The sequence below is a fragment of the Apostichopus japonicus genome, chromosome 20, assembly GCF_037975245.1.
Source record: "Apostichopus japonicus isolate 1M-3 chromosome 20, ASM3797524v1, whole genome shotgun sequence".
Taxonomy (NCBI): domain Eukaryota; kingdom Metazoa; phylum Echinodermata; class Holothuroidea; order Aspidochirotida; family Stichopodidae; genus Apostichopus; species Apostichopus japonicus.
In genome coordinates this window covers 26,031,728-26,045,248 of record NC_092580.1, presented here as the reverse complement: position 1 = coordinate 26,045,248, position 13,521 = coordinate 26,031,728, and the positions used below count along the sequence as shown (strand labels likewise).

Sequence of the window (13,521 nt, the reverse complement as noted above, 5' to 3'; positions counted from 1 at the left end):
ATAGTCAAGTACATACTGTGTCAGCTGTCGTTAACATGATTAAATCTGTATATTATGATTGGGTGTACTTGGACACATGTTGCAATGGCATTCCAATAGTCTGTAGCTATATGCCTACTGGTGATACATCAGTGCCTGACAAAATGATTTCTAGACACTGAGTTTAAAGGCTTGCATGCAGGTACACATGAAAAGCTCAAAAGTTAATGTTAAGCAAAAGATGCATTAAGCTTTCACTTTTGAGATGTAAACAGGCTTTCTTCTTGTGAGAAAAAAAAATTAATAACATTTAAACAGAATAAAAAATGACCCAAATTGAGATAAATTTGAAAGTACTTTGATCTTGTGCATATGCTAGCATATTTACACCCCCTTCAATTGGACACATGATTTCAGTGGTCTAGGTACATATACTATCATTATTGAATAAAATGCAAATATTTGTAACAAATAACTTCTCTCTCCAAAATTTAATCTCTAATATTTATCATTTCCAATTATAATGGATTACAGTACAGTAGATTAATCCTGTCCATAAGGAAGATTTCTTTATCCCTGGAAGCCGGTTGAAGTCTGATGAATTACCATATCACTGTTTTTGATGGATCAAGCTGTTCAGGTAAGCCTTGACTACTATGCATTCTATAATAATGTAATATTTATTTACATATAACATATATGTGCTGTCTCTTCATAGTTTGTTTGAACTATGTTATGTGAAACCTTCATGTGTAGGTCATCTGTGTATATGGCCCTTAAGTATTCTAGTAAGACCAAAAAATGGTTAGATATATGTTTAAAAATGTGTTTAATTGTTGTCTTCCTGCCTCTTTCAGAGCATCTTACATACCTCACTTGGAAATGTTATCATCTCATCAGCTTTTTCATTTGATCTTAGAAATATTTGTTGATGCTTTTCGTTATCAAAATCCTGTGACAGTGTTAGGTCATTAGCTTGATTAGACCAGTTTAATTCTGGGAAAATGAGTAAAAAGTCTAGAGAAAGTTTCCAATTTTCTCTCTTCATATGTACTTAATACCAATTACACCAATTACACCTATGATAAAATGCATCAGTTTGCCTTGAGACCTTCCATATAAATTTAGCCGGGAATTTTAGAATTTGGTCCCCCCTCCCCCACCCCCCCCTCTACCTTTGAAATCCTGTGCATTCCACTGATTGATGTTTGAATTCTTGATAGCTGTAGAGTACAGTAGGACACTCATATATGATAGCCTATGTAGTCTAATATTATATATAGGTATATACAGACACAGTATTTTACTGCATAAATGTTTATTGAATCATATCTGCCAGATCAATGTCATTACCGCAGATGGTTTCTAGCTGTGAGACATATTTTTAGAATCATTTGATAGGTCGTTGGCAGTGATGCGGTAAGTTTTATTGAACTGGTCTGATGTAGATTAATTCACTGAGGCTGTCTGTAATAATAATACTATGGAATACCAGCAGACTCTACAGTATACATACTGTACACTGATGTTAAAACGTGATAATTTTGTAAATATATATAATGATGATATCAAACTATATATGCCCTTTCTTAACCACAGAGGAATTTGTGTTACAGTATGCAGAGAGTGATTCATTGAAATGGTAACCTTTGAAGTACTCTTGTGGTTTGTCACCTCAAATCAAATTCACACATCCCACTGCCCCTCAAAGTTTGTGTCCTCCCACCGGGCCGGCCTGCCACCCGCTTGCAGGCTCCCTGTTCAATCCATCTCTGCTATATATAAACCCTGCCTTCAAGTTGTGTGTAACCAAGAATATGAACAAGAGGTTGAACATATATGTAGGCCACAAATTCCTTCATTTGTATTCGTAAATAATCAATACATGTTTGTATATATACCATTTATCATCAGGTTAGCGAGTGTCTCTGTATATAATAGCTAGTCTAAACTTGCAGTCATCAATTGATTTCATCTTTCCATTAGAGCGTGTGACAGAGAGTTTGACTAAATACAGTTTTCTTTATGGTTCCCCCCCCCCCCCCCATGACTCGTGTGGGATGTATAAGTATTAAACAGAGGATGTCAGCAATTATCAGCAATGATAGAGTGCTTCAAGGAAGATGGGTAATCATATGCTACTGACAAAACTTTGTCCTCAAGTAAATTTGTACATTGACAAAAACAGGATCATAAACACTGGAAATTATTTACAGGAGGAGGATCATGGGGGGGGAGGGGGAGGGAAGGGGAGGGAGGGAGGTGGGGGGCAGGGGAAAGAAGCAAGAAAGCAAGATACTCCTACATTCATACAGACTTCAGTTTTTATTTTTTAAATGAATATTTAGATTTAGAATCCAAACATTCTGTTTTATTGAGTCCCTTTCTGATCTTTTCCATTCTTCAGGGTCAAATCCTAAAGACGATCAAAACCTGAGAAATGAACAATTTGGTCAGTAAATCTGATTGTAAGTTTTTGATCTGAATGGATGAAAACTACACCAGGAAAAGAAATATGGGGAATGTTCAATGGTAAGTTCAGACTTGTACATATCGTTAGTTTTAACTATAGCTTCTACATATGGTTATATGAATGAATCAGAATGCTTCTACCTATCATTCATGATGAAATATAGCTGAAGGAGTCCAATCCGTTCATACTTTGAGGCTAATGTTGGACAGAGTAGGCAGAGGTCTAGTCTTCTTGACGTGTCATAATATAAAGACGAAAGGGAACGATATTGACAGCTGGTAACAATTCAGTAGCTGCTTCGATTTTCAAGATATCCACCTTTAAAATATACTAAACCTTTGGAATGCTCCTTTAAGGCTAAATTGATATATGTTTCTTCAGTTTACCAGTGCCAGGCCTAAATGTTAAGGGTGAGTCCACCATTTCATTAATTTAATAAATCAACCAAAACATTTTAATTTAACTTGATATTAACAGAAGAGCAGGCAGGGGTGAATGACGTTGACATTCAGCACCATTTGTCCTTGACTGATTTGTGAAAAAACTCTTAACCATGTTGTTATTTGAGGCCATTAAAGTGTCCTTTTTTCATATTGACTCAATATTGAGCTTTGTGTTGATTTGAGGATATGGTATTGTGTTAGAACATTCGAAATGGCAAACTCCCCTGGTTAGACTTTGTCTATCATACTAACTTGGAAATTCAGAATACTGGTCATTCATGTTAAAGTGGTCTTCTATGAAGGAAAACTTCCATTTTATACACTTACCAAAGAATGTGGAAAATGTGTAAGTCATTCTTTGAAAGGGCCAATCGAAATTAATGTATCAATTGATTTTGCTGTAAATTAATGTTTCTTGAGTGCCAAACCGTGAAGCAATATGACGCTTATTACAAAACTTTAGAATGAGATAAATTTAAAAATATACTGTTACGTAGAAGGTGGCATCCTTGGGTTGGATAAAGATCCAGCAATTAGGTGTTAATCTTTGATCAACTTGCCAGTATGATGTTTTCAAACTATTGCCAAGTACTTACCAAGTTCATTATCTAGATTTGTTGAGATTTAGGCTTTGAGGTGTGAAATTGAAAGTAAATCTCCAAACTTGATCTCTGAACCATGACAATAGGAGTGAATGCAAAGAATGTTCTCTTTTGTTGTACGTCACAAGGGTACTGGGTTAAGTACTTGCACCTCCAAGCATTGTTTTTTTATTCTGTTGTAATATCATCAATGCATAAACAATGAATAGCAGTTTGAATATATAGGTCACATGAACCCACAAATGAAACTAATGGGCAATTGTAATTGTTAAGCAACAACAACAACATTTTGTAAAGATTGTAACAGAAGAACAATAGAACATTCTCTGCATTGATGATTTACTTTAGTATGGACAATGACCTTTACAAACATCTATAAAATATGCTAGAAGTATCCAATATGGTCACCAAGGATCAAATTCTAGTTTTCTTGAACGTTGGTCTGCTTATTGCTACCAAATCTGCCTAGAAGAGCCAAGAGTTGGTAGGGGCAAAGGGGAACCATAGGTCAGGACAATATTAAGTGGCCACAATCCCACATGAAAAAAAAGTTGCTCGGAAAATTAATGGAAGGCCACCCAACCCCCTGTGTGGGGATGGGGGTGTCCGATCTTTGTTAGCATCCCAAACAAAAATTGAAAGAAGTATTGATGGTCCCACTGCCTTATTGCTATATATATGTGTTGACAACTTTATATCATTGTAATTTTAATGGCAGAAATGAATGAAACGATAATGCTTGAAGACTTTCTCAACTGACAAATGTGACTGAAACAAATGAGTCATTTTGAAAATTATTTTACAAGGGAGTAAAACCAACATTAAATGTTGAATCTGCAAGCTTGGATGAACTTAAAAATAATATTAAAGTGACCAGATGTCAAAGAAACATTATACAGAAAGTGAAAGTACTTGTAGGAAGTAATTAAATAAAACGGTGAAATGTCACTTGTACAGTAACTTCAGTTTTGGGAATACACAGGGACTCCTGACCACTGAGAAGTACACATTAATATATGTACATCAAAATTTGCTGATTGTTATGGTAAAAAATATATAAAAAATGAGATCAAATGGTACTTTCTAAGGCATACATAGGCAATAAATTAGATCTACTTGCAAGGTTGTGCTAATAAATACTTTATAAGTTTCTGTGTGGGGTTGAATTAGGGGGGAGGTGGATACAATTTAGTTTGAGTTTCAAAAAAAATCCCTTTCTTTCTCAAGCAAAGTTGGTTTCCTGTGCCTAAAGATATTATAAAGTATATTGGTACACATTCATACTTGTAGCAGATAAATGAAAACATATTTAAGCCTGGTTAATGGCCATTAACCCATAATTTAGTATATTTATATAACGTATATTTAGCTTTAGTGATGTATGCTCTTGTTATTGTTGGCAACACTCAACAGACAGATGCCATATGCAATCCAAGAGGAGTTCACTTATAGTTCTAAAAGACATTCCTTAAATATCTTGCTTTGCTTGAGCAATGAGGGTTTGTTATTTATTATGTTTTTATGCATGCCAGTGCATGGTCATAATTTTTTATAGAATAAAACACTAAAGTAAATGTCACTAAAATATAGGAATTGATCTCCTTTCCAATTATTTCTAGATTTCCTCTATCAATATTGCACTATTTTATCTATAAGCAGGTTACAACAACATCAAACACCAGTTTGACATTCTTTGGAAAATATTTTACCCCAGCCCTGGGAGCTCGCCTGGGAACTCCTGGGAGCTGGCCCCACGTCAACATAGCCCAAGTGTACCATCCATGTAAACATCTATACCACTGATCATGAGTGTTCTATATACTGTAAATATCCATATAAACATCTATACCACTGAGTGTTCTATGTACTGTACCATCCATGTAAACATCTAATTTACTTCGTTCCTCGCTTACCTGTCTCCTCACAACCTTAGCACCTCATTCTACCGTGTCTAGTATGCCTTGGTAATCTTTTAACACTGTGCACCCTCATCGACCGGCTTTCCGTTCCATGCCCTTCCTTCTCATTCTACCATCCAAAGTGTTTACACATACGTTTTCGTAGTGGATTAAAATCTTACGGAAATTGCCCGGAATATATTGGATTTTTACCTTCTTTACATCTTATTGGATTTCAGAACGTTTACAGTCGTTTACAGCCTGATAAGTATCCTTTTCTTCTAAAGGGAGGGAGTTTGGTGGCTGTTTTTAGTGTGCGACCCATGCCCATGTGTTCGTTTTGAGTAGCGTAACGTTACTTTTTCAGGTAGTAGTTGCGCGAAATTGCTTCGTTTGTTCCCACCTGTTCTGCGCTAGCGCGGATGGGCAGTATCTCACCTTTTGTATACATGTTTTATCTGTTATATTCTTATAAGATGTTTGATCGTTTTCATGTACTTTCGTTACTTGTACGCTTTTTCTTAGTGTGGGGTTTCACCCTTGTAGCGTACTTTGTAGCCACGATGTTGTTCGTTTTCATGTACTTTCGTTACTTGTACGTTTATTTTCTACTGTAAGTGTTGGGTTTCACTTTTGTAGCGTACCTTGCAGCGGTTCCGCATTAGCGCGGATGGGCGGTATCTCGCCGTTTGTTTACATGTTTTATCTGTTATACTTCCTATAAGATGTTTGCTCGTTTCATGTACTTCGTTACTTGGTCGCTTTTCCTAAGTGTTGGGTTTCACTTTTGTAGTGTACCTTGTAGCGGTTCCGCATTAGCGCGGATGGGCGGTATCTCGCCGTTTGTTTACATGTTTTATTATACTTCTTATAAGATGTTGGATCGTTTTCATGTACTTTCATTACTTGGTCGCTTATCTAAGTGTTGGGATTTCACTTTTGTAGCATACTTTGTAAGCCGCGAGCCCCTAGCGGGGCGCGATATTTTTGTCACGTATCTCTACTCTCTGTTAGTTTACATCCCCACCCTGCTTCTTCCATTTCCATGGAATAATGTTCGATGTACCATCCATGTAAACATCTATACCACTGAGTGTTCTATATACTGTACCATCCATATAAACATCTATACCACTGAGTGATACTGTACCATCCATGTAAACATCTCTACCACTGAGTGTTCTATATACTGTACCATCTTTGTTAACATCTATACCACTGAGTGTTCTATATACTGTACCATCCATGTAAACATCTATAACACTGAGTGTTCTATATACTGTACCATCTATGTTAACATCTATACCACTGAGTGTTCTATATACTGTACCATCTTTGTTAACATCTATACCACTGAGTGTTCTATATACTGTACCATCCATGTAAACATCTATAACACTGAGTGTTCTATATACTGTACCATCTATGTTAACATCTATACCACTGAGTGTTCTATATACTGTACCATACATATAAACATCTATACCACTGAGTGTTCTATATACTGTACCATCCATGTAAACATCTATAACACTGAGTGTTCTATATACTGTACCATCTATGTTAACATCTATACCACTGAGTGTTCTATATACTGTACCGTACATATAAAACATATATACCACTGAGTGTTCTATATACTGTACCATCTATGTTAACATCTATACCACTGAGTGTTCTATATACTGTACCATACATATAAACATCTATACCACTGAGTGATCTATATACTGTACCATCTATGTTAACATCTATACCACTGAGTGTTCTATATACTGTACCATACATATAAAACATATATACCACTGAGTGTTCTATATACTGTACCATCTATGTTAACATCTATACCACTGAGTGTTCTATATACTGTACCATACATATAAACATATATACCACTGAGTGATCTATATACTGTACCATCCATGTAAACATCTATACCACTGAGTGTTCTATATACTGTACCATCTATGTTAACATCTATACCACTGAGTGTTCTATATACTGTACCATACATATAAACATCTATACCACTGAGTGATCTATATACTGTACCATCCATGTAAACATCTATACCACTGAGTGTTCTATATACTGTACCATCTATGTTAACATCTATACCACTGAGTGATCTATATACTGTACCATACATATAAACATCTATACCACTGAGTGTTCTATATACTGTACCATCCATGTAAACATCTATACCACTGAGTGTTCTATATACTGTACCATACATATAAACATCTATACCACTGAGTGATCTATATACTGTACCATCCATGTAAACATCTATACCACTGAGTGTTCTATATACTGTACCATACATATAAACATCTATACCACTGAGTGTTCTATATACTGTACCATCCATGTAAACATCTATACCACTGAGTGTTCTATATACTGTACCATCCATGTAAACATCTATACCACTGAGTGTTCTATATACTGTACCATCTATGTTAACATCTATACCACTGAGTGTTCTATATACTGTACCATCCATTTAAACATCTATACCACTGAGTGTTCTATATACTGTACCATCCATGTAAACATCTATACCACTGAGTGTTCTATATACTGTACCATCCATGTAAACATCTATACCACTGAGTGTTCTATATACTGTACCATCTATGTTAACATCTATACCACTGAGTGTCCTATAGATACTGTACCATCCATATAAACATCCATACCACTGAATTATGACATTTTGACAAAGTACATATTTTATCTGCAGGAAGTGAAGATCCCTGTCTCTAAGTCTTCCAGTTGATTAACCTTGTTACACCAGTGCCCTGACATCCCCTAAAGCTTCTCAGAATGTGAATCGCTACAGTGCTGTTTTTGTTTTTCTCTTTGTACGTGCCACTGGTTTGATATTCTACAATGTAACAGGTGTTAACAGTGCGACCCTAGAACATACTGTGTTGCTTTCTAAAGAGGAGATACTGCAAGCATAGAATATCACCAACCTCAGTCCAATTTTTTTTTGCTCTTGCGATTTCACAACAGGGAGTCGATAGTTAAACGATGAAGTTATTATCATCCATGGCAATGCAGGCCTATATTCACTTGCTTAGAACTGACATGTACATGTATACACATTGTGCTGAAATATTGCACGCTACAGTTTTTGGAATCCTGGTTAGGACTTGAGGACACAGAGGGTGTCCCACCCACTCAATGAAACAGTCTTAAACTTTTGATCTGGTTATGTGTGACAATATATATATATAGCAGTTCCAGTGTTATATCTTTATATGTATGTATACAGTATTTATGTATATTATGTATATCAATTCTTGCTACTCCTTGTCAATTTCGGTGATGATGCACTGTAGAAGAGTTAGTTTTGCTACAGTGCCAACAGTGGAATTACGACCTTCCTTACCGGTTTCAAACCTCTGAACATACAATCAGCGTCCATAGCCTAGTGGTTAGGTTGTCCGCATATAAAGCGGGAGGCCTGCGGGTTCGAACCCCGGTGGAGGATTTGTGGAGTCATGTAGGATACCTACCTTCATTGGTGTTTGCAATAGAGAGTTCTCTGTCTAAGATCATTGGTGCATCATAATCGCCACATAATATGTCAGCTTTCTAAAAAGTACTAAATGTTTGCATAAAATGTCACTTTCAATAAAATGTTGCTTCATGAAGGTGGCACATGGGTATATGGCCAATATCTAACTGTCTAGCCTATTTGATATTTGGCTCTCAATTGTCTTCACAGTTAATTCTGCTAGTCTGTCTTCTAGGATATAAAAGTAAACAATTTAATTAGGTGTGTTACACTTCTCACAAACCTCCTTTCTGTGAATAACTTGAGGCAACAAAGCTGGTCAGGTATTCGTAAGTTCTCGCCAACACAATGAATTATTGATACAAGTACCATGTTAACAGGATTTGATTGGTTGTTTGATGAGATTGTTAATGCAGTTTTTCTCTGATGAGTGTTCTACATTTACGCATCTTAGCATGATTCTTCATGTGGCATGAAATTCTTGCATAGTTCTTTACGTTCAAAGTAATTCAAAATTAAAAATGACGATTAAAATTTTACATGACTGCTTTGTCTAGTTTCTGGGAAGTACAGTACGTGAGTTTAAAAATGATGACAAGCACATACCAAGGCAATGTTTCACAATTTACACTGGCGTCTGGTCTTTTATTGATAATGTACAATTTGATATAGTATTTGACAGATTAAATCCATCCTGAGCAATTTCTATTTTCTGAAGGGAAGAATAATGCCTATATGCAACATTGTGTAACTATAAAATCTACACAAGTGAATACAAACAATGTCAGCAACAATGTCAGCTCACACAATATAAAAAGGAAACTGGATTTGCCCATGACTTTGGCACTTTGTCAAGAACTAATAAATATGAAGGTTGAATAATAATCAAGAGGAAACCGATCTGGTGATATATATATGAACCAGTTGTGAAGAGAAGTCTAAACATGAAGTAACTTAAGGTTACCCTTTGGTATCCTAAGTAGGCACATAAGCACAGATATGTGATAAAAAATGTATATATGATTTGATTTGATTTTGGTAACTGGGGAGGTGGCTATGTGTCACATGACATTCCTACATATGGAACATGAAAATGGCAAAATTATTTTGTTGTTTAAAACTAATTTTGTTGTTGTCGAAAGTAAAGTAATTGTTGCTGCTGTTTTACCATGTTGCTGCTAAAACTCACATTGATGTATAAACTTAAGTTGATGTCTAAACACACGTTGATGTTTAAACTCACTTTGATGTCTAAAGTTACGGTTGATGTCTAAATTCAAGTTGATGTCTAAACTTTGATGTTATCTAAAGTTCCGAACGTTGTCTAAACTAACATTAAAATAATTTTGCTCTTTTTGCATTCAATACCTGCACTTGTCACATTTGGTTAATTTTCACTAGCTGACATAGCTGATAACCTAGTTGACTCTGATGTATGATGTTTGCATGAGTTTTCAAAGCTTCACTGTATAAATAATTCAATTTCCTTGGGAGGTGTTAATGTTCCTTATACTGTAGGTGAGAATCTTGAGAAAAAAGATAGTGCTGGTATATATGTATGTGTGAGTGTGGGTACCTCTACTTGAAAGAGAGAGAGATTAAATGCTCCCTCATATCTTAACAATTCTCTCTCAGGCAATCTTCAGGGAATCATAAACTAGCTGACAATTACTTTATTTCCTGTATCACAGCTGTCTCCTTCCTTCCCCTTTCTTCCTTCCTCTTCCTTCCCCTCCCTTCCCTTCCTTCCCCTCACTTCCCTTCCTTCCCTTCCCTTCCCTTCCCTTCCCTTCCCTTCCCTTCCCTTCCCTTCCCTTCCCTTCCCTTCCCTTCCCTTCCCTTCCCTTCCCTTCCCTTCCCTTCCCTTCCCTTCCCTTCCCTTTCTTCCTTCCTCTTCCTTCCCTTCCCTTCCCTTCCCTTCCCTTCCCTTCCCTTCCCTTCCCTTCCCTTCCCTTCCCTTCCCTTCCCTTCCCTTCCCTTCCCTTCCCTTCCCTTCCCTTCCCTTCCCTTCCCTTCCCTTCCCTTCCCTTCCCTTCCCTTCCCTTCCCTTCCCTTCCCTTCCCTTCCCTTCCCTTCCCTTCCCTTCCCTTCCCTTCCCTTCCCTTCCCTTCCCTTCCCTTCCCTTCCCTTCCCTTCCCTTCCCTTCCCTTCCCTTCCCTTCCCTTCCCTTCCCTTCCCTTCCCTTCCCTTCCCTTCCCTTCCCTTCCCTTCCCTTCCCTTCCCTTCCCTTCCCTTCCCTTCCCTTCCCTTCCCTTCCCTTCCCTTCCCTTCCCTTCCCTTCCCTTCCCTTCCCTTCCCTTCCCTTCCCTTCCCTTCCCTTCCCTTCCCTTCCCCTCACTTCCCCTTCCTACATTTCTTCATGATTCTGAATCTGTATGATTCACATGGCCTTGTTTGAAGTAACAGAGACCCATAAGGCATATTTGGTCAAGTCATTTGAAAAGCAAAAGACATTGATAACTTTACTAGAAAATTGGGATATGCACAGCTTATACCCTTCCTCCCTCTCTCTCCTCCCCCCCCCCCCACCATTACTTGTCACCCACCACTTTCACCCCACGCCTCTTCTATTGGTGACAGCAATTGTAAATACAGTTTCTAAATCCTTCTGAAGTTGCACTTCTTTTGTTTAATATTAAATAATAATACTAAAGTTCAACCAGATGACAGAAACCTGGGAATGGTATAATTTGTCATGCTTGTGGTAGAACGATAATTGCTACCTATATTTGAGTTTTGTCCCTTTATACTGTAACATTTAATCATTAATGTTTATATCTTCTGTTCTTTTGTCCTCTACCTGTGCACTCTTGAGAGGACAGATCAGTTCAACAGACTAGAGAAAAGAAACTCCAGTTTGTCAGTGAAACAAGACGCTTGAGAGATGTGTTAGGTCATGTACTAACAGCATGATGTGCTTTAGGATCATAGTTCATAAGGTAAAGCCATTAATTTGAACATAATCTGTTCCCCCTCATCAGCAGAGAGCAGAAAGAAACTGTATTTCATTTTATATATGAAGGTAGTCATGTGGAGCAGAGGATATATTAGGTTTCACTTGAAAGATTGATGAAATATCAAGACCATGCTGCAACTGTTTAGGCCAAAGGAAAGAAAGGAATAATCACATGTGACCATATTTGCTGACACATTTCAATTTAATAGATAGACAAGTGTTTATGTAATAAAGGGTTGAAAATTGAAATTAGTCCTGAATGTAGAACTTATGTGAATGAGTGATGAGAAATTTCAAGAATTGTGATGTTATGAAAGATAAGAAAGGTTATATGAGGCAATTGTCTGTACTTTTAGCAGTAAACGTTTATTGATTAGTTTTGATATTTAAGTAAAGCATCAGTTATGATTTTAAAGAAGTTTCACTTTTGTGAGGACAAAATGAACCGTGGATTAGAGAGTGGGTTAGGAGAGTGTTTCCCAGAGATAAATTTAAAGCTACAATTGAGGTGTTAAGTTTAACTCAGCTTCAAAAACCTCCCTTATTCTGTGAAGGATGATTACAGTATCAAACATCGAACACAATATCTCATTTTCAAGGACATACAGTAGTAGCTTTGCAAAGTTCAATTGGGGGCTTTACAACAGGTTGCTACAATTTTAATTTGTGTTAGACCACTACCAAAAATGATAATGGGCTAGGGTTCTTAACTTATTGCTTTCCGCCAAAAGAAGAAGCAGAAGTGATACCTGAAGTTAAGTGAAGGAACGACAACCTTGTTTACTATATTTATATTTGTTTATAGGAGTAAAGTTTTAGAAAATATATTGGAATTTTTGGTCTGCACTGATGCAGGTCCCAGGGGGACCGAAAATCCCCATATATTTTCTAAAACATTTCTCCTTATTTGTCAGTAAAGAGTCATATCTTATTTCTCTGGATTTCTCTTATTATATATATTAACATATATATCCTATATATATTTATCTATGTGTGTTGTGCATTACATCCTGAATGTTCTTTGGCCACTTGAACAAACAATGACTGTCACAGTGGCCTCCCGCCATACTGTTCTTCCTCTCTTTGCATGCCTTAGTTTTGGTAGAGTTTCTTTATACTAAACAATACTAAGTCCCATAACAGTTAAGTGAAATGGATTTTATTATCTTGAATAAACAATTTTCAAAATGAAGAAGAAAAGCTGACGATTTGAATATCTAACTGATTGACCTCAAGTAGCTAATTGTGTTGGGTATATATGTACAGTACATATTTTCATTGTAAAACTTGAGATATTCTCAAGATTTTAGTATCTGTACTGACGTTAAGTATGCAGAGTAAAAAGCTAAAACTAGTTTTATGCTTATTATGTGACCTGTGTCTTGGTAGGAGAGATGTATTGTAGAAGGATATTCACCTGCATATTTTAAATCATTTACTCTGCTGATTTAGTTACCATGGATACTCGCTTCTCTTTGTTACATCTTGGGTCCATCCAACCAGCTAACATGATGTGTTTATTTAACCTAGCTTGTGGCTTTCTAAACAAAGAGTGGAGAGTAAATACTGAATTGCTTCAGAGCTGGTCAGTGGTTACAAGTTTATCATACACTTGGCTCACACTCTATCAGACATCCA

The 13,521-nt window shown here is 36.7% G+C and overlaps 1 long non-coding RNA gene across 1 annotated transcript in view; it reads left to right on the top strand.

Annotated features, from left to right (window-relative positions):
- The window catches only part of LOC139961273 (uncharacterized), a 39,780-nt gene that overhangs the window by 3,785 nt on the left and 22,474 nt on the right, over positions 1-13,521 (top strand). The window contains exons 2-3 of the long non-coding RNA XR_011790798.1: positions 522-619; positions 2,387-2,511. This is a non-coding gene — a long non-coding RNA (uncharacterized lncRNA). The remainder of the gene's footprint in view (positions 1-521; positions 620-2,386; positions 2,512-13,521) is intronic.